Consider the following 26,528-nt stretch of genomic DNA (forward strand, 5'->3'; position numbering starts at 1 on the left):
TCCATGTAAGTTTTGTGTCTGTTTGTTGTATTTTTGCTGTGTTTCTGTGGTCTTATCTGGCCTTGTTTGTACCTTTATATGAAACCTTTTTATTTTATTTTGCTGCCCATCTTGACCAGGACTCCCTGCCAGAAGAGATATTGTATCTCAATGGGACCTTCCTGGTTAAATAATGGATAAATAAAAATAAAAAATAAACTGATATTGGAAGAATAATACTAAAAGGCCCATTTCCTCTAAGTGTTTTTCCCTCATATACACCCCCTTCAAATGTGATCACTTCCTTTGCTGCATATATCTGACCACTTCCTGTTTTTCATAACACCATATGAATCCAACCATTCCCTTATCTCTCCATCACGTTGTTTGTACACAGTCTATATTTGTGTGAATGTGTGTGTGCATATGTATTTGTAAATGTCTGTTTTGGGCAGGCAACTTCTATAACTTTATTCCTGAATAATAGATGGTCTGTCAATACATGTTCAGGTATAATGACATATTTCACCACATACATACAGTAAGTTGGGCATTACAGTTTACATTATAGTGTTTTGTACATTCCAATGATCACTGAACACATTTACATTTATGCATTTGGCAGACACTGTTTTCCAAACTGATTACAAGTGTGGCAACACCTAAGGTTAGTTTTCAAATGCTTGTTGAATTTCCTTAGATGACTTCAGATTCATTACATTCTTCAAGTAGGCACAGCAGCCATGGTGAACAAAAATAATTGAAAATCAGCAGTGTGATCAGTGGGCAAGATAATCCAGGGAATCACTGTCAGAAACATGGCCGGATCTAGAGGTGGGCAGGGGTGGGCAGGGGTGGGCATTGCCCACCCAAATTTTAGCATTGCCCACCCAAATTTTCTGGCCAGAAGCATGTGTAGGCTATATCTGTCAGAGTAGTTATGCTCGTTTGGAATCCTGTAGACGAATCATTTTTTTCTGCCCCCCCCCCCCCCCCACCCCACCCCAGTGTCAGTATCATTGGCTAGCTGAGCGATTTCAAACTGTTCCGATTTCTGATTGGTTGGATGGACACTACAAAACTTGGAGACGGAAAAATTAACTGACAGTTCTACAGTGCATGGCTCTTGATTGAAGACTAGATCATAGCGACATTTTTCTCATATATGTAATTTAAAATTGACATATTAAAAAATCATTGTACATTTATTTTTTGACAGTTTTACTATTATTGGTTATGGCTGTGCAGTATAAGGGCCGTTTCTGGTGGGGTTTAGGACATTGGTGACACCTAATTTAATTTCATCACAGCACCCCTAAATAATAATAATAAAAATAATAATAATAACAATAACAATATAACTTAGTATATAACAGTATAATTAGTATTTTCTGAAATCATTTTTAGCCTTTTAACGTTTTTTGTGAACTTGTCTGTAGAGACAGGACACACAGTAGCAGGTTCAAATGGCTTTATTTAAACAGGTTTATACCGTAACCAAGGTATAAACCACGGTATAACCAAGGTATATACGGCTTGGTTAAATACTTGTTGCTGATGGGCTGGAGGGGGGTGCATTATTCCCTTCCTCATTATTTCACTTCATGGTGGTTAACAGCCCCTTGGCCCCCCCGTCGTGGTTTATTTCCATAGAACTGCACCGCCAGTCGTGCTTTATTCCTTACTTAGAAAGTGTCTGGTTATAATTCCAAGGTGTGAATAGTGTCAAAGAACATAGCTGACGTAGTTCGCTATTGATTATTGCCTAATGTTAGCTTTCTGAGCTAGTCTGCTTTCAATTTAAATAATTTCTTACCTGGCTAAATTACGTGGAGGACTTCTGATATCATGCACAGTTACAGTCGAACAGCCAAGCAGCGATTTCTGGTTCCTATTGAACAACTTTCTGCTAATGCAGCGGCGGCTGCTCCAGAATCAATCCACTCCGTATTGACACATGGTTTTCATAGTTCATGTATATATAGTTAGTTCATTATTACTTCAGGTAGCCTGGTATTTACAGTTTCTCAATTGCTCTGGCTAATGATATTTAATATTTCCAAAACAACAAGTGCAAAACTCACTTTTTGAAGGTTAAGCCAAAGTAATTGAGAAAAACTAATAACACATCGACATTCCAACAGTTTTTAATCTAAATGATTGGCTGTAGCAGATGACCTATCAACAAATATTGGCAGACAAGCCATGTTCAAACACCCTCAGTAGGATGCAACATGAAGCAGGATTTGAACCAGAAACCAATTCCCTGAGATACTGCCACCCTTTATTGCTTACATTTCTGTCAAGTAATAGGCTCTTGGTAGCCTATAGGCTGTACTATGCATTTTTTGATATGCTGTAATACGAAAATTATGCATTGGTGAATAAAAATTGCCCACCCCAAAACTATGATTGCCCCCCCAATTGGGGAAATCTAGAACCGGGCCTGGTCAGAAACCTTAAAATTGTGAAAAAGATCATGGAATAAAACACAGTTTCGCAGGAGTAGCTGTACTGCGGCAACACAGCGAGAAATTCTGTATGACTGGTGACATCAATTAACAATGAAACACATATACACGCTTGTAATTTGTCCTTAGTTTGTACTAGACTTAAGCCAAAGTGGTGCAGCTGCCTTTGCCAAATCCAGCAATGTCATTGCAAACCTGACAGCATGTAATGGCACTCTGCAGTTCAGGGACCCCATGGCTCTGGCCTCTGCCCTGCGTACCATCTCCCTGGCCACCTCCACCCTGGTTCTGCTGTTTGTGTACCTGATGTGCAAGCTGACATGCTACAAAGGGAGGGAGCAGTTTTAGAAAGGACATTAAACCCCCCCCCCCCAACCCGCTCCACAATTGGAAAAGCAGCATTCCTTCACCAAGTTGACACATTCTGACACCCCTCCTGATGCTGAGCTCCAGTGATCAAGCTGGATGCCAGTACATTGGACCACAAGGGCATTCAAAACCCCTAGCAAGAAACTGAACTTAAACCACATCAGCAGGAATTTCCAGATGTGTGGATTTGTAAAATCTGAGATAGTTCCTTTAAAGGGAATCTGCTTAAAAGGTGAATAACACCATTAGCACAAGAGTAACACAGGCTGGTTTTGTTCCCAAATACCTGTCAGCTGCTCAGTGCTACCTCTTGCATGCTGTGAAGCTGAGAGGAGTGGTATGTCATTATGGCAGAGAACAGAGGATGTGCTTGTCAGGACTCAGGCACGGACTCAGACGCGGACCACGTGCTCCAATTACAGGTGTTTAATAGCAGAATCCTCAAACAAGCAGGCAGTCCAAAAACAGGCAGGGTCAAAATACCAGGTAAGCAGTCCAAGGGCAAAACAGGGATCAAAAACAGAAACAGGTAGGGTCAAACCTTGAAGGCAGGCAGATCAGGCAATCAGGACAGAAAGGCAGGCAAAAACGAAGTCGAGGAACAGGCGAGGCAAAAACCAGCAAAATCCAAACAGGGTAAACAGGCAGGAAACGAGACAGGCAGAAACACTGAAACGATCTGGCAAACAACACAGAGACAAGCAGGGTAGATATAGGGCTGGGCTGATTAGGAGATGGGAAGCAGGTGTGCAGGCAGGCGGGTGGAGACAATCAGGTGGGCGGAGACAGGGCGGAGAGCGGGGCAGGGCTAGAACACAAGGAAAACAAAGGCACGTGGACAGGGAAAAACAAAAACACAACAGCTAGGGGGCGGGAGCCCTGACAGTGCTAGTCGTTTGCATGCAAATACTCTTTGTATCAGATAAACCTGTCAGTGTGAATACACACGCTGACACATTTATGTAACATTACACTTAATACCCTGATTGATACACCTGTAATTTCAACAGAATTTCCAGTGCAACGTTCGTTGTATGCAAATGTTGCGATAAGCCACTGTCTTTACACAGCTGGTTGCTGCAGAACACCCAGTGTCAGAAGCTGCTATTTAAAAATGTGCATCTCTTTTGATTTAAACTTCCCTATTAGTTTTCTTTTGATCTTAAATGCATGTGGATTTCATATAACATAGTTAGGATTTAGCATTGTTGCATTTAGTTATTTTTCCAGCTAAGTCCTAAAATTGAATACACTGGGTTGGAGTATAGACATTTTAAAATCCCTTTTGCTTTCTAAGAGAAACCTTGGCAGGTTAGTACTGTTTAACCCTGCAGACTGGGTCTGACCTAGCTGTACTGTTTTACCCAGTTGAGCTGTGTTTGACCCACTTGGGTTCTGGTTTGATAGAGGTGGGATGTGCCTGATCCGAGGGGGCTGTGTTTGACCCACTTTAGCTTTATAGTTACTCTCTCATCCTTTCAGGTGCATCCCTTTGTTGTGATAAGGCTCAGAAGCTACATCTGAAATGCAAAGTGTGCAGCTCTGCGCCTCTTACTAAACATTCTATAACGAACAGAAAATGTCATACAGTAGGAAATGAAAATTTCTTCTCTTTGTTTCATTAGTTATACAAAGACAGAGAGCGAATTGCAGTTAAATTGATTCTTGGTAAATTACCTTTTGGTAATTGGGGGCTTTGAAATCACTGCTAGATTAAATGGAATGATGTAATCAGAAGCAATGGGTGGAAAATTGAGCAAACTGCAGACTGAAAATCTGACTGGTACACCATAAAAAACATAGCAGGGGAACATTCAAAGAGCCAGACTGTTCCATAGCATTGCACTAAGGAGATACTGGGCCATATGTATCAATCTTTGTGTACAACTTGCCGTAGGACCATGCGTACTCACAGTCTCACAATTTGTGTACGGAGGTTTTTCGTCAGAGTTATCAAACACCACGTACACCTGATTGTCTTAATAAATCTAAGCGTAAATCAAATCATCGTGGCCCAGTTGTTCAGAAGTAGTCTGATCGGATTTCGGCTATCGGATTGGATCAAATCTTGAAAATGGGTTGTTCAAAAGAAAAAAAGGATTGTGAAATCGGATTAGATCATGTAATCCAGTCTTGGTTTTGATCTAGATCAAACCTTCAGTATGTGTTGTTCAAAACTTTTTTGTACGATTGGGATACCTGATCCTGTCAGGGCTCCGCCCCCTTAAGCCGCAGTGTTTTTGTTTTCCCTGTCCTTGTGCTTTTGTTTTCCTTGTGTTCCTGCCCCGCCCTGCTCCCCGCCGGGTCCCCGCCCACCTGATTCCCTCATTGCCTGCACCTTCCTGCCTGCTCACCTGCTTCCCATCTCCTCGTTACCCCAGCCCTATATCTTCCCTGCGTGTCTCTGCCTTGTTGCTAGTTTGTTTCAGTGTGTTTCACCTGTCTCGTTCTCGCGCTTTATTTTCTCGAGAGTTGTTTGCTACATTACCGATCCTGCCTGTTTCCTGACCACGATTCCTGCCTGCTGTTTTGGATCTGATCGCTGCCTCTCACCTGCCTGATTCCTGACCCTGTTCTCCCTGACTCCCGATTTTGGATTTGCCCCGGATTGCTTCTCTGTGCTTCGAACCCTGCCTGTCCCTGGATTTACGAACTGCCTGTTCCTTTCTATTCTCGCCTGCAACCGGAACATCCTGCGGTCCGCGTTTGTGTCCCGACCACCGGCGCTAACAGATCCCAGCAGAAGGGTGGATTCAGGGTGGATTTCGGGAACAAAATGTAATAAAACTTTAAAATTGGTCAAATAATACAACATTTGTATCATGTAGTGTGTGTGTGTGTGTGTGTGTATATATACATTTATATTTTGCACTTGATTTGTTTAACCGTAAAAGTAAAGTAGACATCAGGCTACCTATTAAACTTTTCAGTACAGTAAAGTAAAAAAGGATATTGTCCACATAAACAGCTGTCAATATCAAACAAATATTTAATTTTAATTGTCATTTATCACTGTATATTATTTACAATGATACATCAGAGATGAACCACTCAAAAGTAGTTACTAACAATTGCATCCCTTATTGCACGTCCAGCCAGTCCCTCATTCTGAGAGAACGCCAGAGGTTGGTCTGGGTCTTCAACAGGCTCGGGTGCATCATAAACATAATCACAGAGAGGGACATTGCACCCGGTAGCGATGTTGTGCAGGACATTACAGGCAGGTATTATGTTGCACGCTCCGTGTTGTTTTCTGTCTCTACTATTTTCAATAAAAACACTTAAAGTGACCCCACGCTGGCTATTCTACCTGTTGTTCTTTACATAGCTAGTAGCCTACATTGTGATATGGTGTCCCAATTTGAGCACTGGTAATCCAGATTTGGTAATCTTGAAAAAGTTGTATCTGGATCAGGGTGATACAATCCAATGTTGCTTTGAAAAACCGGCACAAAAGTAAAATGGATTACCTGATCCTGGATAGCAAAACATGGATTTCCAAATCCGGATCATTCTGATCTATATTAAACTTTTTGAACAACTGGTGAGATTATGGGCACATGAACGCTCTTAACGTCCACTCCCACAATTGTTCTTATATGGACAGAGACACACCTTTAATTCGTCTAATTAGCATATTAAAGAACTCAGGTAAATCTGAGTGAAATGCAGAGATTGATGTTGAGGATCAATGGCAGAATGTAAGAAAAGAAATTATTCGGACACGGAGAGAGAGGTGATGGTTGATGAGGTAGGAGGGTGAAGAAATGTCCTTTTTGGAGGCCAGACTAGTGACATTTCAAATTGACAGAAAAATGCGGAGTGGCTCAAAGTGGTGACTGCTATGAATGCAGTTTCACCAGAGGTGCATACCGTGGAGGAGAAGACAAAGAAGTGGTCGGATTTTAAGGCCGAGTGTCCACGCACCATTTAGGGAATTGGAGCACTCGGAATGTAGGTCTACAACAGGCAAAATAACAGAATTTGTGAAAGATTCTAACCACTGAGAGATGACTGCTACAATCAACAAAATAATAGCCAACAGTGTCAGGGTCATTAAGTTAAAAAAAAACAAAGATAATCAGATCGTTTTGTCTGTCTGTCTCATGCCATGCAGCTCTCTCACTCGCTCTCTCTCTCTCCTTCTCTCTCGTTGACCATAACTTTACTTCCCTGTGTCGTTTCCAACGAGCAGGCTTGGGAAGTAACAGAATACATGTAACGGTGTTACGTAATTAGGATAACTGTATTCCGTTACAGTTACAGAAAAAAAGACGTAATCAGATTACAGATACATTTAGTAAAAATGGGGACTATTAGCAGGATTACAATTTTAAAATACATTTTAAAATAAAGAACGATATACTACCATGCACATGCACACACATTACAACGCTTAACGACTCTCACAACACCACTCTGGTCTCGAGTGAAACCATAGGCAATCTTACAGTTGCCAATTCATTATCATGGCCTCTAATGAAAAAAAATGCTCTCACTGGGTGGAATTTTCACCATTAGTTTGTCTTTAAAGGAGAAAAGGGGAACAACATCACAGTACAGTGCAAGTTATGCCCTACAGCTGTGAAAATGCTGTTATCATCCAAGGACTTGACATATAGCCTATTTTAAGAAACAAATATAGGTAAGACCAACCGCTAATGTTAACTGCACAGAAATCCAGTTAGCTAAAGTTAACGTTAACATTTGATAGTAAGTAAAGTGCTTGAAAGGTAAATTAGCCAGCTAGCTACTTGCACATTCAACTGAAAAGTACAAATACCACATTACAAAGACAAATCTAGCTAGCTAGCTACAATACAAACAAAACAATAAACGTAACTAGCCAGCTACTATCACATTCTGCTGACAAATACAAATATCACCTTGCAAACAAACACCTAGCTAGCTTATGTGTCTCCCCCCAGGAGAAAAGCAGAGCTTGACGTGGTACGATTAAGCTTGTTATATGGTGGAAATAAGTTATTGCCAGCAAACATCATAAGCATTGCCAACAGATGTTAGCTTTTGATTTTAGCCACAGTTATTGGCATATTAACTGAAGTTATTGATATATTACATTAGCTATTTATTTTATCTTTAATGTACATGTGGAGGTCTGGAAGACTTTAACTATGATTAAATCTGATGTAAATTCAAAATGATTTTTCTTGCCAAAACTTTGCATAGACAAGCAGCTAGCATCGTTACCGATGAATACTTCGTGAGCAATTTAACTGAGAAGAAGGGATGTGAATTTGGTCGCAGGCTATGTCTGTTGGGCTTTAAGGGTTAAAAGACATTTTTAGTGACAATTGCAAGTGACAAATAATTTTTTTAAGATTTTTACAGAGCCCCCCCCCCCCCCCACCCCCCCCAATACAAACAAGTAATAAACCTAACAAGGAACATAAAAAATTATATTAGGCTAAACAATTTCACTAGCACATCCAATCCAATGGGGGGGGGGGGGGGCTAACTGAGGGGGCAAAGCCTCTTGCTCCCTCGTGGCGCCGGGTGCGGACACACTGGTCCGCTTATTCGTTTTTTGGCCTCTCTTTTAATACTGGGTTCACCACTGCTGTGAAATAAATGTATTAATTCATTTTGAAATAGTTTTGTGTTGTTGTTATTTAGCCTTTCAGAGCTAATTTCATGTAGCTATAGCATGGTTAAATCAATGAATTCCATTAAACCTACCACCAGACCAATTTTAGGTGGTTACCTGGCAATCTGCCCCAAATATTCCTATTTCATACTATGCCCATGGCGCACAAACACATGGAAAAGGTAAGGTAGGGAATTGTTCACATCTAGTCTAAACGCCACTATATTGCCATCCGCAGGATGGAAAAAAATGCAGAAATAGACAATAGCAGGATGATAGTATACTGTTTTGCTATATAAAAAGATTTGCCCCCTTGCCATTTTTAACTGTCCCCTCAGTCACTTCATCCTGGCGCCGGGACCTGGCGCGATAACACTCATCAATGATTGACACAAGACCTGTTTACTTGCATCACCGTTAGTTCCTCTTAGTGTCGCTAATGTGCAAATTAGAAATTTTATGCATATGCTATCTCGAGACCATGCGCGGAGGTGCGCAAGTATTCCCGGCAAGTATCTTTTCATAAATACCATTTTATGTGCAGAAAAGTGCTCAGCACGATTTTAGTGCGTATGCACAGTTGATACATGTGGCCCACTGAGTCCTTCCTTCACTGAGTGTAAGAAAAAGTCTGTTAGTCCTAATCCCATATACAGTATATTTCTATGGCCTTAGTGTTTTGTTGTTTAAATGTAAATGGAGCATAAATCATGTAAACTGTAATTCAGGTTTACTTTTTTGCACATCACATTGAGTGTTGAAAAGCACATTTGCCAATGCTGCATGAGAGCCACTCAGGACTACTAATTACATTGTTTTGATTGGTATTATTATTTTTTATAGCAGCAACAGTAGTAGTTGTAGTAGTGGTAGGGTTATTCAAATGAATGATCAATAAATGAATAAAGTTTGTTATTACTAGTAGTAGCAGTACTTTACTAAGTGTAGTAGTGGTAGATGTAGTGAAGAAGAAGAGGACATAGTTATATGTTATAAGTTATATTACACTGTCAGTTACCTGACGTTCTTATCCAGAGCAATCTTATCCAGAATTTTGTCCCTGTACACAGCTGGATATAAACTGATGCAACTATGGGTTGTATACCTTGCCCGAGGTTACAACAGCAGTGCCCAATCAGGGAATTGAACCAGCAACCTTTCATTTATGAGCCCTGTTCCTTACCACTACGACACACTGCTGCCTGTAACAGTAGCTAGAATAGTTGCTTGAGCTGAAATTGTAGCAATAGCTTTATTTGGACTAAATACAGGATCTCATCACCTGTAGCCTGAAGTGTAGATGGTTCAGGAGGAGCTGTGCAGGAGTTATGCAGTAGTGCAATGTAATTGAAGGGCCAGATTGCCTATGGCACATCCTTAATCAATGGCATTGCAGTTTGCTGTACTTCTGGGTCTCCAAGATGGATAACTGCCATGACTAATGGGTAATTTCAAGTTTCATGTCTCATCTCTCTCTCTCTTTCTCTGTTAATTACATTGGTTCCAGCCTCCTTTCCCTGTCACATTCTCTTCCTTTCAATCCCCTCCACTCTCTAGAGTCATCTGGCACACTGGGCCAAATGCAGTTTTTCTCAATTGTTTGCACACATGAATTGAAACAACAATCTCATGTTCTCTAAACTCTTAACACAATGCTCAAAACAGTTTGGTAACTCAGGGCACAGGAAAGACTTGACCAAAAAAATCAAAAGCCAAAAAGCAAAGAGCAATGTTTTTTTCATTCATTTTTTCTCAATCCATTCTTCTTTGAGATATGTCCAGTGATAAGAGATTTAAACATGGTGCATAATGAGGAAGATTTTATTGCTCTCTGTGTTTCATTTTGTGTCTGTCAGTCTAATCACGTGGTTTGCCAACACCCTGTCCACTATTGGAGTCTCCTGCTGAACACTGAAGAGACTGCAACCAGCAAAGTTTTACTTAAACTCTGAAAGAACTACAACTATGTTGACATATGGGGCCACAGTTTCCAGGTGTGCACACGTGTAAAATATACATAGGATGCATAAGAATACAATAGATAGCACAGCAGATCACTGACTAATGTTCTCATACCTATTCTCATTTCAAAATGTTCAAATTATAAAGGAAATGACTCAAATTGGCCTGCACCCACTCATGTTCTTCCTGCGTGCTCCACCTGTGGTTGAGAAAATGATTAACCCACATTGCACAAATGTCATTAGAAGTTTAACCATCTTCTTTGTTGAACTCCTCTTTTTTCCCCTACTTCTCTACTCCTTTTGGTTCCATTTTTCTTCAACAATTAAGAGTTCATCTGTGACTGTGACCATTTTAACAATTCGATTTCGGAGTGTTTACATCACCGTGGAAACAGTGAGAGATCCTTCAGTGATGTGTGTGAAGGAGAATGTAAATAAGGAAGTGAAATGTACAGTGAATCAGTTCTATCAGATGTAGTTGTAAAGGTGATGTGAGTGAATGAAAATGTAATAATTATTGTAAAGATAACATAATAATATAGGAAAATAGAATAAAATAGTTGGATATTTTGATATTGTCATGATACTGTCCCTGTTAATTTGTGATTGTTTATGAGAATTCGTTACACTCGTTACACAATGTGCAATAAGTAATCAGTTTAATAATGTAATTAGATACTGTTATTGAGTTGGCTGTTGGAGGCGAGACCGCTGAAGCTCCAGACCAGCTCACCACTGAAACGTTTGTTTTCTTGTTTCAGATTAAATCCAACATTAAATGTGTTGCACCAGATTGAGCTTTGAGATTCTTTCTGCACATGTAACAAATGCACAACACGTCGAACCTTGAGGCGGATGAGCTACAACAGCAGAAGACCACATCAGGTTCCACTTCTGTCAGCCAAGAACAGAAAGCTGAGGCTGCAGTGGGCACAGGCTCACCAAAACTGGACAGCTGAAGACTGGAAAAATGTAGCCTGGTCTGATGAATCTCTGGACCCAACCTGCCTTGCGTCAACAGTCCAGGCTGGTGGCAGTAGTGTAATGGTGTGGGAAATGTTTTCTTGACATACTTTGGGCCCATTAATACCAATCAATCATCCCTTGAATGCCACAGCCCATTTGAGTACTGTTGCTGACCATGTGCATCCCTTCATAGCCACAATTTACCCATCTTCTAATGGCTACTTCCAGCATGATAATGCACCATGTCACAAAGCAAAAGTCGTCTCAAACTGGTTTCATGAACATGATAATAAATTCAGTGTTCTTCAGTGTCCTTCCCAGTCACCGGATCTGAATCCAATAGAACACCTTCGGGATATGGTAGAACAGGAGATTTGCAGCATGATTGTGCAGCTGACACATCTGCAGAAATTGCGTGATGCAATCATGTCAACATGGACCAGAATCTCAAAGGAATATTTCCAACAACTTGTGGAATCCATGCCATGAAGAATTGAGCCTGTTTTGAGGGCAAAGGGAGGCCCTACCCAGTATTAGTATAGTGTTCCTAATAAAGTGCTCAGTGAGTGTAATTAGCTAGCTAGCCCTACTGTTCTTTACTCTATGTTACTAGAGTGATTTTTTTTTTTCAATTGATCTCATCGTCTACATTCTGTTTGGCTAGTTGACCAATACAAACAAGTAGAAATTGAATTTAAGAACAAAAAATTCTATAATTAATATTAAGATCTAAATCTAAATCTCTGCCTTGTGACCTACCTGCCTTGGATGGTTCCACCTACTCATAGAGTTTGTCTCCTCCTTCGCTCTTTGTTATTGAAAACAAGTGACCTAAAAAGGCTTTTCCTCCATGGCTCAGAAGTACCACTGTAATTAACTGTAATATTTGTAAGTAACTGTAATATTTGACCATGACCATGACAAAGTCATATACACCTCTCAAAGTTTCCCTCCTTTGAAGTAAGTTAACTGGAAAAACTGTAATTCCACTTCTCGGTGTTGCTGGCAAACCTGAAGTCTGGAATTCATAAGTGAGATTAAGCAGTAGGAATGAAAATGAGAATGTGTAACCAAAGTTAGCCTGGTGTCATGTTTTCAGTATTTTCAGTTTTCATTCAGACTGAACTAAACATGAAGTGGTTCAGTCTGGATGGAAGGACTCACACCTTTGACTTGGCAAGGTATTCACATCTCCTGTCGAGACCTGTACTAGGGGGTTTGAAGGTCCATGGTTTCATTCCACAAGAGGACAGCTTACATGCACACAGGAGAAAACCATGGGCTTTGAGTTCAGGGTGGTGCTATGAGCAGAGTAACAGGGGACAGTCTTCAAATTGAGTTCACTTTCTGTCCTCAAGGACCAGGGATAGACAACCAAAGCCAAACTAAAGTCTGATAAGAGTATTCCTTAAGAATAATTTTCTTAACATCTGACTAAGGTTTGCTAAAAGACAGTAATGTGGGGAGCGCAAAAACAGAGTTGCTAAAAGAAAATACATCAATACATTTTTAGGGGTCCAAGCACCGAAGGTCATCTTGAACACGTCATCTTGAACCAAATCCCGACTTAAATTGCAAAAAATAAGCTGCTACATCAAAAAACCTGGCCGCCACAAGCCAATCAATTTGTTTCATTTCCTAATTAATATGCAAATTAGCCAATATCATTCACCGTTGCATCAATCATTCTGAAATCTTGTGCACAATGACAAGGCCTCACTGATAGGATATTCCAAATTTGAAAGCGATCCGTCAAAAAACACAGACTCCACAAGCACTTGAACACGCCCATTTTAACCCAATTTTTAATATTTGAAAAATCTTCTTCTCGTGAACCGTAACTTAAATTGATGCAAAATTCCATATGTCGGGCCTTTGGGTATGCTTGGGTATCTAAATTGCGAAGGAATAGTCACTACGTCAAACACCAGAGCTACGTATCAATTAAATTTCAATGGTGACATAATGAGTTTTTTGACAGTTAATACTCATGTGCTTCTGAACCACTGTGCTGATTGGCACAAAACTTGGTATGTGAAACCCTTACACTGACTTCTGTCTCATTTATGAAGGAAAAGTTACTATATCAAAAAACATAGCCTCTACAAGCCAATCATTTGCTTCATATACTAATTGATATGCAAATGAGCATCAAATTCTTCTCAACACTGCCTTGTGAAAATCTTCATCACAGACTTTTACTGCATGAAATTCAAGACCCCCAGGCAATTAGCTTATTTGTGCTTGGACCCCATTGCTGCTTGCAGCTATATTTTTTTATTTGTTTTGTTCTGTTCAAATGGATAGCATGTTAAACCATAACCTACCGTGTATGTAAGTAGCCCTGGATAAGGGTATCTGCTAAATGACAACAATGCCCTTCATTTCACATTGCAGCCATTGTTGGCCTAACAGTGGACTTAAAAAAAAAAACTTTCAGAAACACTTTTCCTGCCTGTTTTTTGTGATAGTTCTGCCTTGTAAACTCTGTGTGCCATAACACTGAATATGGTAGACGATTCTTCTTCTGTAATTACATTTTTTGAAAAGGGACATTGGCCTCAGAACCTCCTCATTCCACTGAAGAATGGAGAGTGCCAAGAATGTTTGGGAGTACTTTGAAAAAGGTTAATAAAAATGTGAGCAGAAATGTCATTAAAATGTTCCAAGTCCATTACAAAAAAGAGAAAACCTTCATCTGAACTTATACTGCACACATTCATCCACCTGTTCATTTGTTTCATGTCATCTGCATCTCCTTGCCGTAAATTTCTGTCTCATCAGTTCACTCCACATTCACTACTATACATCTCCCTCTACTCATCCATACTGGTTATGATCATGCATGAGTGGTAGTTAGCTCTGTTTCATATGAGACATTATTTCTTTGTAATTTTGACAACTTGTCTGTTAATGGGGAGATGCATGGTTTCCCCCCTGCTATTGGGAAATGGTATAGTCCTGCGGAGAGAACCCTGTCTTTAATGTCTGTATCTGGCTGTTAGGGAGAGAGGTGAGAGGTGAGAGACTCTTGTGTTATTGTCTGCTGCTGTATCGAATTGTTCAGAACTATCTAAATTTAAGGAGTGTTGCATTAGGCACATTTAACAATTCAGTCGTTTATTCTTTTATTTTCTTGAATTATAATTTTGTTTACTATTTTAAGTTGCATGGCTGTAAATACTTTTCCTGCACACCTTTGTCCATCAGTAGATAAATAAATCTGGCACTTTTTTGCATTGGATTTTGCTGTCCTGTGCTTCCCTATCACTTGCCTTGGCCTCCCGACACCTGCAAGAGAGGATTATGCAGAGGGAGAAAGATGCCAAATTTTTGAGACCCGAAAATCCACTGCTGCCAGCGTATAGATAAGACTCTGCAAGTTGGCTGACTTAACATGGGGGAGCATGTAGCTCTTGTGAGGTAAGCCCTCAGCCTCCTACTGATCATATTCAAAGATGTGATGCCCATGTAATGGTGTCTAATTGGTGATTGTACTTGCTGTTCTAGAATAAGCCTATCAATTCTATTTTTGATTAATGGTTCCTATTGTCCTGTACTGTATGTCACATTCTGATGTGGGGTATTGTTTGAGTTAGAGACATCACAGTCTGTGATTAATATAATTACATCAATCTTGTGATTTCAGTCACCATTTTAGAATGAGCCTGCCAGTTCTATTGCCTGGGGAGTCACTGATTTGGGACATTGGCTGCATTCGAAACTGCATACTGCATACTGTGTACTGCATACTACACAAGTATATACTGTTTACTGCATTTTATATTACTATTTTTATATACTATACTATTTTTCAGTGTAGTACCCAGTATGCGACCATTAATGATTACATTTGTAGTATGTTATTTTGTCGCATGAAATCACTGCGAGTTTAGAAACGTCCAGATTTCCTTGTGGTATTTTCCGCTTAGATGCCACTAGCATTCCCATGAGTGAAAAGTATTGAAGAGTTCACGAAAAGTATTCGTGAATTGAAGTATTTTAAGTTTTTTTCTTTTCAATACCTTACCATACCTAAGGTAAAAATGTAATGAAAATTCACAAATAATTATGAATAAAAATGTTTTTATGAATAAAAAGATTTTCTGTGAGAAACAATTGATAGTTTAATTACAGATGTCATACAGTTTTAGATTTCAGTCATTTATATGTAAAGGAATTACAAAGGATCATACTCAAGTTTATCGATTATAAGTGAATACAAAAATTATAAGTACATACAAATAAATGTAATGCTTATATAAATATAAGACGAGATGAACAAAAGAGTTGTGACTTTATTGTTGTCCGCTATGTTTTTCAGCTTTTTACCCTCAAAAGTACCTGTGATGTCTACAGCTGCACTTCCTTATGGGATACAGTAGGAGAGGTAGACTGGTCTGATGCATACTGGCGATATTTTTCCAAATCAGTACGTCATCCGGGTATCTTTGGCATACTGGATATTTCATTTCGTTCACATACTGTATACTACATACTACATTTGGTCAAAATCAGTATACACTGGTGTGTGGTTTCAAATGCAACCATTGTTTAAGATCCCATTCTGTGATTCTCCGCCCCTATGGTAGGTAGCATGTCCTGAAACACTCTCTACTAAAGTTTTTTTTTTTTTAAATCACAAAACAAAAGCAACAATCAGAAAAGTCATAATTTCACATAAACATGTCACATAAACATGTAATTAATGATTAATGATTAATTGAACATGTGCAAGACAACTGTTTTATATTTATTTTGTCAAATCTCTGTATTGTAACTGGCTAGCTGCTGCTAGTGCTAATGCAGCATGTAGCCTGTTGCTGGTCATCTTGCTGGTTAGCCTAAATGGCATGGTATCTTTCTTCTTTTTTCTTTTTACATATCTTGTATACATAATTGTGGTGTATCATCCACATCGTTGCAAGGCATTTTGTGTCTTCAGGTACAGTTTACATTATTGTGTCAATTTTAGTATTTGTCTTTATTTCATAAAGCCCATTGTGATTCTTTGACATCTTTTGTACATGGCTGGTGACTGCATCATCTACATTATTGCATGCTAGTGTGTGCCATCAAAGAATAAACAATAGCCTGTCTTCCCAACCCCTGTGTGGTTAATTCAACACAAAATGCAGAGTGATCCATGACACCCATCAAAAGCTTAACAGTGCTCCATCCCACTCTGACAGCACATGAAAGGTAATCCCTGGGCCTCCTACAGGCCAGGATGACTGTGTTGGATGACCCAGCAGAAGAATGTTCAGGGACCTTATTTATTGCCACACAGATAAAACAAGACTCTAAAAAAAGGCAGAAACTATACACACACATAAAAAAGGATGAAAACTAATGATTAACAGCAAAGACAATGGTTCAAAATAAAAGAGTATAGTTGTGTCTACTCAGACTACAGGGCAACCCATACATACAGACAGTTCAACTGCCTCTCACAGTTTTACCCAGTGTTCTTATATACCCACTATCTGTGAGCGGAATTCACTTGGGAAAGAAAGGTACATACTTTCACTCCTCACAAGTTATCATACTGGTGCACACCAAACCACTGAGTTAATGTAAAACGTTTCTGTTTTATTGTATATGCATTACCTAAATATCAACCACATCACAGTCAAATAACCAACCAAACTATATTCTCTCCTTCTCTCTTACCTTTTCAGGGGCGCTTTACAAACAAAAAGTAATCATAGTTATAATCAACGGTGTAAAAACTTGCCTAAATACCTTCTCCGTATTTACCGTAACATAGATTGAAACGGAAAGTAAACGTTAATTGTTTAACTCGCCGTCTTTAGCAACGATGATGGTAGTTTCCTTGCATTTTATTGCATAGGAATATTTTTTCCTTTTTTGTTACATTACATTTCATCCTTTAGCCGACGATCTTATCCAGAGCGATGTCCAAGATACGCAGGAACGCGAGGAAACAAGGAAACAATCGTCTTGTCGTTGTTTCAAAGAAGAGCTAGCCAATGACAAAAATTGATGTTTAGCCCCTGCTTTTTTGACGGTACAACTGATAACTAACAGCTCGATTGCATTAATCACTGCAACGTTCCATGTCAATTGTGACTGCGACGATGACACCCATATGTCTTTGTTCGGTGTTTTTTTTTTTTGTCATGACAACGATTTCAAGGGCAGTTCGCGTTCGTCTAATAGCAAATGACAGTTTGCGTTTCATGTACATTGAACTCCTGTAAAGGATTCTTGGAGATAACTGGTAAGAATTATTGGCTAACACCTGTTTTATAAACAACTGTTCAAAAAAAAAAAAAAAATCATGGTTACAGTAAAGTGACATTGTCCCAAAACGGAAGACAAAGATTACAATTTACATCCCTTTAGGCTACATTACAACCTCACTTCTCCGTGTAGGCAACGTCCCCAATGAATACATAAACTTTCCGATGCTTATTTTCTGTCATACTTCTTACTGTATCCAGTAAGAAAAGGTCAGTGTTTGCAATTATAAGAATAACTGAGTGATGAGTAAACTTTACTGTTCGTGTACAGTAATTAGGATAGTCTGATGTTTCCTAACTCGAATACACTTACTTTACTGTTTATGTTGACCAAAAGCTGGGATGGAGAGATGTGACTCCTACCAGAAAAAGACGCAGGAGTCTAAAAACATCCCCGTTGAACCAGTGAAGAAAGAAAACGCTAACAAGTCCAAGCTCCGAGGTGAGAATTTCCAAGAGCCACCAGTAGAGGAACATCTGCGACTGCTGCCAAGGAGACCACATATGGAACGATCAGTACCACGACCAGAAGTAGCAAGGGCATACGGGCACAAGGCAACAAAGATCGATCAGGTGACAGAATCAGTCCATATTTCATTAGAAACAATACTTTTATTCATTTGAGGACCTACACCAATAACAGTTAACTCAATGCATTTTGTATAAAATGGCTATGTCAAATGAGTCAGCTGTCAATTATTGGTCATGGGGAGAGGAGCAATTTAATGTTTTGTCAGCAATGGGGGGGGGGCATGTAATCACACAGATGTCCCTTTCAGAAACAAACTGCAATGCAGCTGGATTGTGCCATCCAGAAGAAAATGACGGAAGGCAGGATACTCCTCTCTGAGGGATCTGAAAAGACAAAGGCATGCACAGTGACTGCAGATATGGAGCTGCCAGCCCTGTGGTCCCTGTGCAATGTGAGGAAGTAAAGCTCACCAACACCACCAATCTATTTTCATTAAGAGTCCTTTTATTTGGTTATTTATTTACAATAAATTCCTGGACATTATATATTAAATTTCACATATTGCTGGAGTGTGTGTGTGGGGGGGGGGGGGGGGTAGTGTAATAATGCAGTTTCTACAGAGGAATAGGGAGCACTGAGCATGAAATAGAAATAATGCCTTTATTGCCAGGGATTTTAATAGGGAAAATTTTGAACCATTTTTCATGTAAATGAACAGAACATGTCAATGTCTTATTTTCAACAAAGTTACTATCCTTTTTGGCTTCTTTTTCAATCATCACTTGCTTTTCAGAGTGCTCAACTTGCCACACTTTCCCCTTCTCTTTTCAGCTTCTTTTGCCTGCTTGATTTTACCAGCTGGGGTCATAACAGCCCTCTATGACCATTCCCCTTGTGATGCCACAATGCCCCTTTGCTCCATTATATGACATACACATTCTTTAAATTACTGCTGCTCAGAGAGCACAGATGTCCATACAGCTTAGCGTTTTTAACTTAAACTACTAGCATGGCTGAAATGAAGCATTACAGGTGTGCAGATAACTGACATGTCCATTTTTTGTTTGTTTTCACACTTAACATTTGCATTTAAGCTGTGATGATTTTGGGATCCTTACAATCTTACAACTCTCGTAAATGGCAGATTGATAACTAACACATGCTATTGCAAAGTACTAAATTTAAACCTGTAATCTGGGGTGATGTTGTGGGCCTCACAATTTTACAGTTGTCGTAGTTTACCGTTTTTTTTTTTTTTTTGATCAATATTGTGAATTGCAGAAAGCAGTTTAGTCTAACAAAAAGCCATCATGCCGAATGTGGCAGGAATGTGATTCAGAAGAAAAATTGCTGCTAGTCGGTTCCACACTGACATGCAATATTAGATTTAAATTCATGTAAAATGTTCAGTTTATATGCATTTTCATGCACATACCATTGTTGACTGAGCAGAAAAAGTGATACTGCACCTGTTAAATTTGCACCTCAGCAGTCAACTCAGTTTAAACTCCCACAGCCTCACTCATCTCATAGCTCTTTCTGGCCATATTACACTGTCACAGCCAATTATAATCCATCTGATATGTACTAGTATGTTCAGCGGCTGCCAAAATTAAATTTGGGCCCAGGTGTCAAGTAAAACAGACCATGAGCACTTTGCATGAGAGGCTTTATTATCTGATAATTAAAATAGCATGTTGGTGTTGTCTCCGGAGGAACACAGTCCTCAGCATAATCATACAGAACAAGCCAACAACAACAATCACTCTAGCTAGCTAGGACGACAACCTCAGAGACAGCTGCACAGCAGAGGAAAGGTTGGAGTTCACATTTCAAAAAAAAATTTTTATCCCAACTCCTGGTCCAAAGAAACAAGGAGCTGCCCCCCTTGCGAGTATCTAGTAAGGACGCAATAAATACAAGCACTAGATTCAAACAGGGTAGTTACCTGCTGCTTTGTGGTCATCTCCCTCCAATGGAGAGCTATGGAATTCAGGCACCACTTCACAGGTGGCAGTTTATACAATGATGAGGCCAAGGGTATAGTCACTTCCCTACTATAATGCTGAGGAGAGTAAAGACACTTGTATACAACTTGCCATGCATAGAGTAAGTAAATGTCATCATCATTAGTGGCAACAGGTATAACATAACAGCAATCATACCTGCATCACCTTCCACGTTCCTTCTCTTCCTGAAGTCACAGCGGCCACATAGTTGCTCATTGCTGCCTGCAGATATCCACCTAGCACAAGAACAGGTTAAGCCTTGCATTGGAAATCAGTTGTAGCAGAAGCTATTGTGGATTTCAGATGACAGAGAATGTAAATCTGTAGACAAGCAGCCAGGTCAAGAATAGATGTTAGAGTATAAGCTGGCTGCATTCTTGAGTTCCTAGCATTAAACCACTATGGTTCAAGTTTTACTCACTGAACTTCTTGTAGCGCCCCCTATGCCATATACATGGTACTACAAGGGCATCCTGGTTTCTTTCATTAACCCAATAAATTTAAATCTGGCTGTTTGCTGTCTGTATTTTGTCCTAGGCCTTTCTATATGTACATAACATGAACTACATGTATATTAGCCGCAAATGTGTAAATATGTATATATATATGGCTTTGCATACATGAAATACTAGTAATAAATGACACCCTTTTAACACAAACTTTCTCCACACTTATGTCTTAGTAATCAATGCAGAAACACAATAGGGTAAGTATTCTCTACTAATAAATCACATAAATCCTTCCACAGAATACTATTAATACATTTAGCATTCACACAACCATGAATTCTATAAAGCAACAGTGGGCACACACACACTCTCACAACCTATACCTAAGCCGGCAAATGAACAAAACTAAACGTTACAGGCCTGGAGCGGGGCTAGAGTTCGTCGTGGCCCAAAACAAATGGCCGCTTCGCTCACTGAAGAGCAAAAAATAAATAAAATAACTCGCACAGTGCCTTAATCCAGTATGGTCGTGAGTGGTTTACCGCACCGACAAAAGCTATGGTTCCATGCAGCAAGGCCAGGAATCGAATCTTCATGCAGGTGGAGATCGGAATCTCGATGCCGCGACAGCAAGTTTCACAGACTCAACGCAGTTTATCTGCGAGCGGTAACGGGAAGTCGTCCGCGAAAGCCCCTAGCATGAAAGCTAACCGCCAAGGCTCCGTCGACTTCAATAACTTTTACACAAAACTGCACTTTATTAACACCCAGTTTAATTGTAGATATTCCGTCCGAATTCTCTTCAAACTAAAAGGGTAATCTCTGACATAAACGCTTTTCACGTTATATATTTTTTTTTAACTTCAGAACCACGCGTGTCTCACACTGTCTTCCCGCAGCTGCTCTCTTCTTCCTCCTCCCCCACACTTGCCCTCTGACCTTTCACCTCACCATGTATAAAACTATACAAATAAAATAAAATTATATTTTGCATCAAAATAACAGAAACACTGTTTTACACATTCACATAACATGAAAGCATTACTTCAAAAGTAATATTTAAATTTAAATTGAAACACATATCATCGTAACATCCCAGAATTCCCGTTAATGACCCAAATGAGTATCTCTGTGACACGCGCACATAAGATAAACTTAGTTGCTTATCTATTAACAAATGCCCTAGGCAAAAAAAAATTGAACTAAGTAGTTCCAATATGTAATTGTGAACTGTACCAAACCTTAAATTGTTTAACACTACATTGTCTGCAATGCGTTTTTTCTCACCGCGTTACATTCTGGTATCCTGGAAGAACCTGAAAGTATCTGTTTGAATCTGTAGCTTGTCATCCTGGACTCTGGCAAGAAAGCTGGAGCAGGAGCACAGGCACCTGAAGAGCCAATCCTGTGTAACGGGTGGTCTCTTGCGTTGTGTTTTAATGTGATGTTACGTGGGTCGGCGAGCGAGCGAGTTTCGAACCGAGGTTCTTACTGCTCGCTGCCAACCCCTTAAAGCCAGCGTCGTGCCAGTTGAGCTAAAGGGAAATTGCCGTTAGGCTGTCGGCGACAACGCTACTTAGCCAGGTCTCAGAGGGAGTGACGTAGCCGCTGCAACCACTCGGCTACCTGCTACCCGCTACCTAAGGCTTTACGCAGGACTCACACAAGCTAATCACTTCAGCTCCGCTACACCTGCAGTTCACAGCTTTTAAGTAGGGTAGGGTAGGGTTTTTATGTGGCACACAACACTTACCCGTGGTTCTCGTTGAAGTCATATCTGGGAACTGTATCCAGATCAGGGACTAGGGTGGCAACACAGCTGTCCACAAAGACACGGGGGGACCTGGTTGGCCTGGACTATGGAGGCTTCAATGTTCATCACATCTCCCAGGAAGAACACATTGGATGCCTTCTCAGCCCACCAGTCATCTGCAGAGAGTTGGGTGTTGGCAGGGATGTTGCTTGTCATAAAGCTCTACTGGGGCACAGGCCCCCATTACTCAAATCACACAATTTTTTTCTTGAATGCCTGCTATGAAATGTGCTATATAATGTGCTATATGAACTTCCCTTGCTTAGCCCACTATTACTGCTACTGCCATACTGCTGCTGCTGAAACTGAAACAACTACTGGTAAAGGTAAAAATGTAGAGATATTAATCTTTATGAAAATATTTATTTCAACATACATCATGAATCATCTCAATGTGTTTTTTAGGCATAAAAGCCATACCCTGCATATGCAAATAATAACAACAAAACCCAGCTCAAGTAATTAAACTATTGCATATTTGCATTTAGTCCTGCAGTGTTATCATTCCTCAATCCTGATTCTTGTTTCGCGTGCCGATACACGGATTGCTGCATGCGTGCCGCGGTGCACAGGCTACGACATGTGCACTGCCGTGCATGTACAGTAATGTGCGCGTGGCAGTGTATGGACCCAGACCGCAAGGTGCGCACCTTATCTTGTATTTTGGGTTAAACTGCGTTGCTTTGACATTGTGGATTATAAAAAATCCATGTTTTCTGTTATTATCAATCTAAATTAATCCACTGCCAAATATAGGAGCTTGTTAAAACTCAAATGTGAGATTTTACTGGGGCACAGCAGATCAATACTGGGGCACGTGCCCCAGTAAAAGGGGTCTAGCAATGCCCATGGGTGTTGGTCAGTACCATACAGTCAGTGAGGGTCATGAGCAGTCCTGCTTACCAGTTATGAACCTCACGGAGAAGACACGGTAGACTGGTAGGGGATCCAGGTTGGCTTCAGGGCATTGTTGCTCACATTGGGCACCCTGGTTGGGAAATTGAAATGGACTACTCCACTTCACTAGCAAGTATTGTTTCCTAATCCTGAGGGAAGATTTAGACATCAGTAAACTAGGGCCACTAAGGACTATTACATGCGTTTAAAGGTTCCAGACCAGAAAAATCCAATGCTATACTAAGCCAGGGGGCAGCATGCACAGCAACAGTGTGATAGAATAAAGCTTCTAGCAGCTGCAAGTAGCAGGCTAGCGCTGATATGTATAGCAAATTATGAACGGTAAGCATTAAGTGTTCACTTAATTACACTGGGAATGGCATGCAAAATTGCCATCATGAAAGGGTAGCCATTGCACACTTAGGCTTCAAGTGTTAAATTCATTGCTGGTTCCTCCTGCATTACTAGCAACTTTTCTCGCCTCATGTAATGGCACCCGATACCAACCACACCTTCATTAGTCTATACAATGGGAGTGGCAGCCAGCGCTTTGGGTTGGTAGATGAGGGCAAAGGCATAGTTGAGATAATCCTCAGCTATCTGTGAAAGAACACTGGTCACCGGTTACATCCAGCATCAGTGTGCTATCACAACCCTGGACCCTCTCTCAAACACCACCACTCAAGCAGAGCTGTCCAACCCAGTTGAACCACAACCTCCCAGGGTGAGGTCAGCTGAGTCAATCAGCTAGCCGATACCAAACAGGTACATCTCCACTTGCACCTGGACAGAGTTTTCACCGCATACACCCTTACATCATGTCTTAAAGTTGTTGAACATTTTAAACTTTAAGGACACTATGATAAATTCCCTGCCTTTGCTGACATTCTTCTTTGCTTTTAAAAAACACCTCTATATTCCATGAAGCCTCCTTATTCAAACAGGGCACAACTGAACAACCAACCAAATGTAAGACAAAAGGAGAAAATGTGTAATGTGCTTTAAAATGTATTGATGAGGCATTCAAATGTTTCAGGGCACCTTTAAGTAGTTTTATATATCAGGCATCAAGCATTGGGTATCTTTCAGCCTTCCCCAAAAATCAACAATGGCATCTTTGTTGGGATTTCTTTGCCCCCACTTCATGTCAGCCTGGCTGAAACAGACTTGCAGCAAAGAAAGACGCAGTTTGGTTTTCTGAATCTGCTTGTAAAAATTCAAGTCTGTGATCAGCAAATTAGTTGCATTTAGGGAAGGGGCGATATGGCAAAAAAAATCATTTTTTCCCCAGATGTCTGGGATATAAAAAGTCATACACATCATTGCAGGTTTTTGAAATGTAAAACAGAAATAACAACAATGTAAATGTCAGTTTTTCCATCTATAATGTGATCTTCCAACAAACAAAAATCCAGAGAAAAATTTTAAATAAATAATTAAAAAAAAAAACTACAACATCCTGATTGCATAAGTCTGCACCCCCTGCTCAACTAATATTTTGTGGAAGCACCTTCTGCATTTATTACAGCAGCAAGTGTTTGTGAGTAAGTCTCTATAAACTTTGCACATCTAGACTTTGGAATTTTATCCCACTCTTTGCAAAAAAGTTCAAGTTTCTTCAAATTGTGAGGGGATCTCCTGTGTACAGCTCTCTTTAGGTCATTCCACAGGTTTTCAATGGGATTGAGGTCTGGGCTCTGACTGGGCCATTCCAAAAATTTGATTTTCCCTTTTCTGAAGCCATGCCTTGGTCGACTTGGATCTGTGCTTTTGGTCATTGTCATGTTGGAAAGTGAAATTCCTCTTCATCGTCAGCTTTCTGACAGAGGCCAGCAGGTTTTGTGCCAAAATATCTTGATATTTGGCGCTATTCATTATCCCATGTGTCTTGACAAGAGCCCCCGACCCAGTTCCTTAGATGATGAGCTTTATTGGCTTTGCGCTGAACATATCTTTGTCAGAACTCAGGCAGGGACTCAAGCACAGACAGAGGAGATGGATGCCAAAAACGGGTTTATTAATCCAAACGGGTAATCCACAAAATGAAGTCAGGGCAGGCAGAGTCAAAAACCGGGCAGACATGGCAACCAAAACCACAGGGCAAGAACGAGGAACGAAGTCAGGAAAAACAGACAAAGTCCAAAACCAGAAAAACACAGCAAACATTCCACAAACCAGGTCCAGAAATCGTAGTCAAGAATAAACAGGCAAAGCAAAAGGAGCCAACAGGCAAACCAGAACAGACGGCGAGTAGCAAAACAGCAAACTGAGACAAACTAGCAAACAAGACAGAGACAAGCAGGGTAGATATAGGGCTAGGCTGATGAGGTGATGGGAAGCAGGTGTGCAGGCAGGCAGGTGGAGACAATCAGGTGGGCAGAGACAGGGCAGAGAGCGGGCAGGGCTCGGGGCAGGGCTAGAACACAAGGAAAACAAAAGCACATGGACAGGGAAAAGAAAAAAACCGGCTAAGACGCCACAGTCATGACAATCTTTTACAATTTAGGCCGAAAAGTTCAACCATGTGGTTTGAATGAAATTAGCATAATTTAGGCGGGCTTGGATGTTCCTTTTTGTAAGAAAGGGTTTCCATCTTGCCACCCTATCCCATAGCCCAGACATGTGCAGAATACAAGAGATGGTGGTCACATGCAAGGAATGACTGGTACCTGCCAGAAATTCCTGTAGCTTCTTCAGTGTTGTGTGGTGGAAAATTTTTGATAAAGTGTATACCCCATATGTAAATTATGAGTATTGCCACTTCCCCCCCCCCAAGAGAAAAGCGGAGCTTGACATGGTACGATTAAGCTTGTTACATGGTGGAAATAAGTTATTGCCAGCAAACATCATAAGCATTGCCAACAGATGTTAGCTTTTGATTTTAACCACAGTTATTGACATATTAACTGAAGTTATTGATATATTACATTAGCTATTTATTTTATCTTTACTGTACATGTGGAGGTCTGGAAGTGTATAAGGAAACCAGACAATCTAATATGTTAGCCTTAAATAATATGTATTCTATTATACTTTGTATAGTGGAAAATATTGTTTGCATTAAGCACTACTACTGAAAAGTAATATGATGTGATTCTATGCCTAAATAATGCTGGGGGTTACCCTAGGTTACAAACATTGCATGTAGGCCATTGTAAGACACCGCTAGGGAGGTAATCTTGGGGGCTATTACAGGACAGTGGGTGACCTTGGAGAAGGAACACTGCCTTCAGCATTGCCCCTCCTTGGACGTCACCCCAGAACC

The 26,528-nt window shown here is 40.3% G+C and overlaps 1 long non-coding RNA gene and 1 pseudogene across 2 annotated transcripts; both read right to left on the bottom strand.

Annotated features, from left to right (window-relative positions):
• Positions 1-18,251: 18,251 nt before the first annotated feature.
• Positions 18,252-21,463, bottom strand: LOC118793384. 2 transcript variants are annotated; one of them, XR_005005656.1, is made up of 4 exons: positions 21,101-21,463; positions 20,261-20,340; positions 20,044-20,160; positions 18,252-18,478 (listed from the first exon to the last, which is right to left on the bottom strand). It is a non-coding gene; the product is annotated as an uncharacterized LOC118793384 (long non-coding RNA). The 2 variants fall into 2 exon arrangements; XR_005005655.1 differs by having other exon boundaries at positions 20,970-21,463.
• Positions 21,464-22,302: 839 nt separating this feature from the next.
• LOC118793052 lies at positions 22,303-24,034 on the bottom strand (annotated as a pseudogene).
• Positions 24,035-26,528: the final 2,494 nt, after the last annotated feature.

Source organism: Megalops cyprinoides, chromosome 18, assembly GCF_013368585.1.
Source record: "Megalops cyprinoides isolate fMegCyp1 chromosome 18, fMegCyp1.pri, whole genome shotgun sequence".
NCBI lineage: Eukaryota > Metazoa > Chordata > Actinopteri > Elopiformes > Megalopidae > Megalops > Megalops cyprinoides.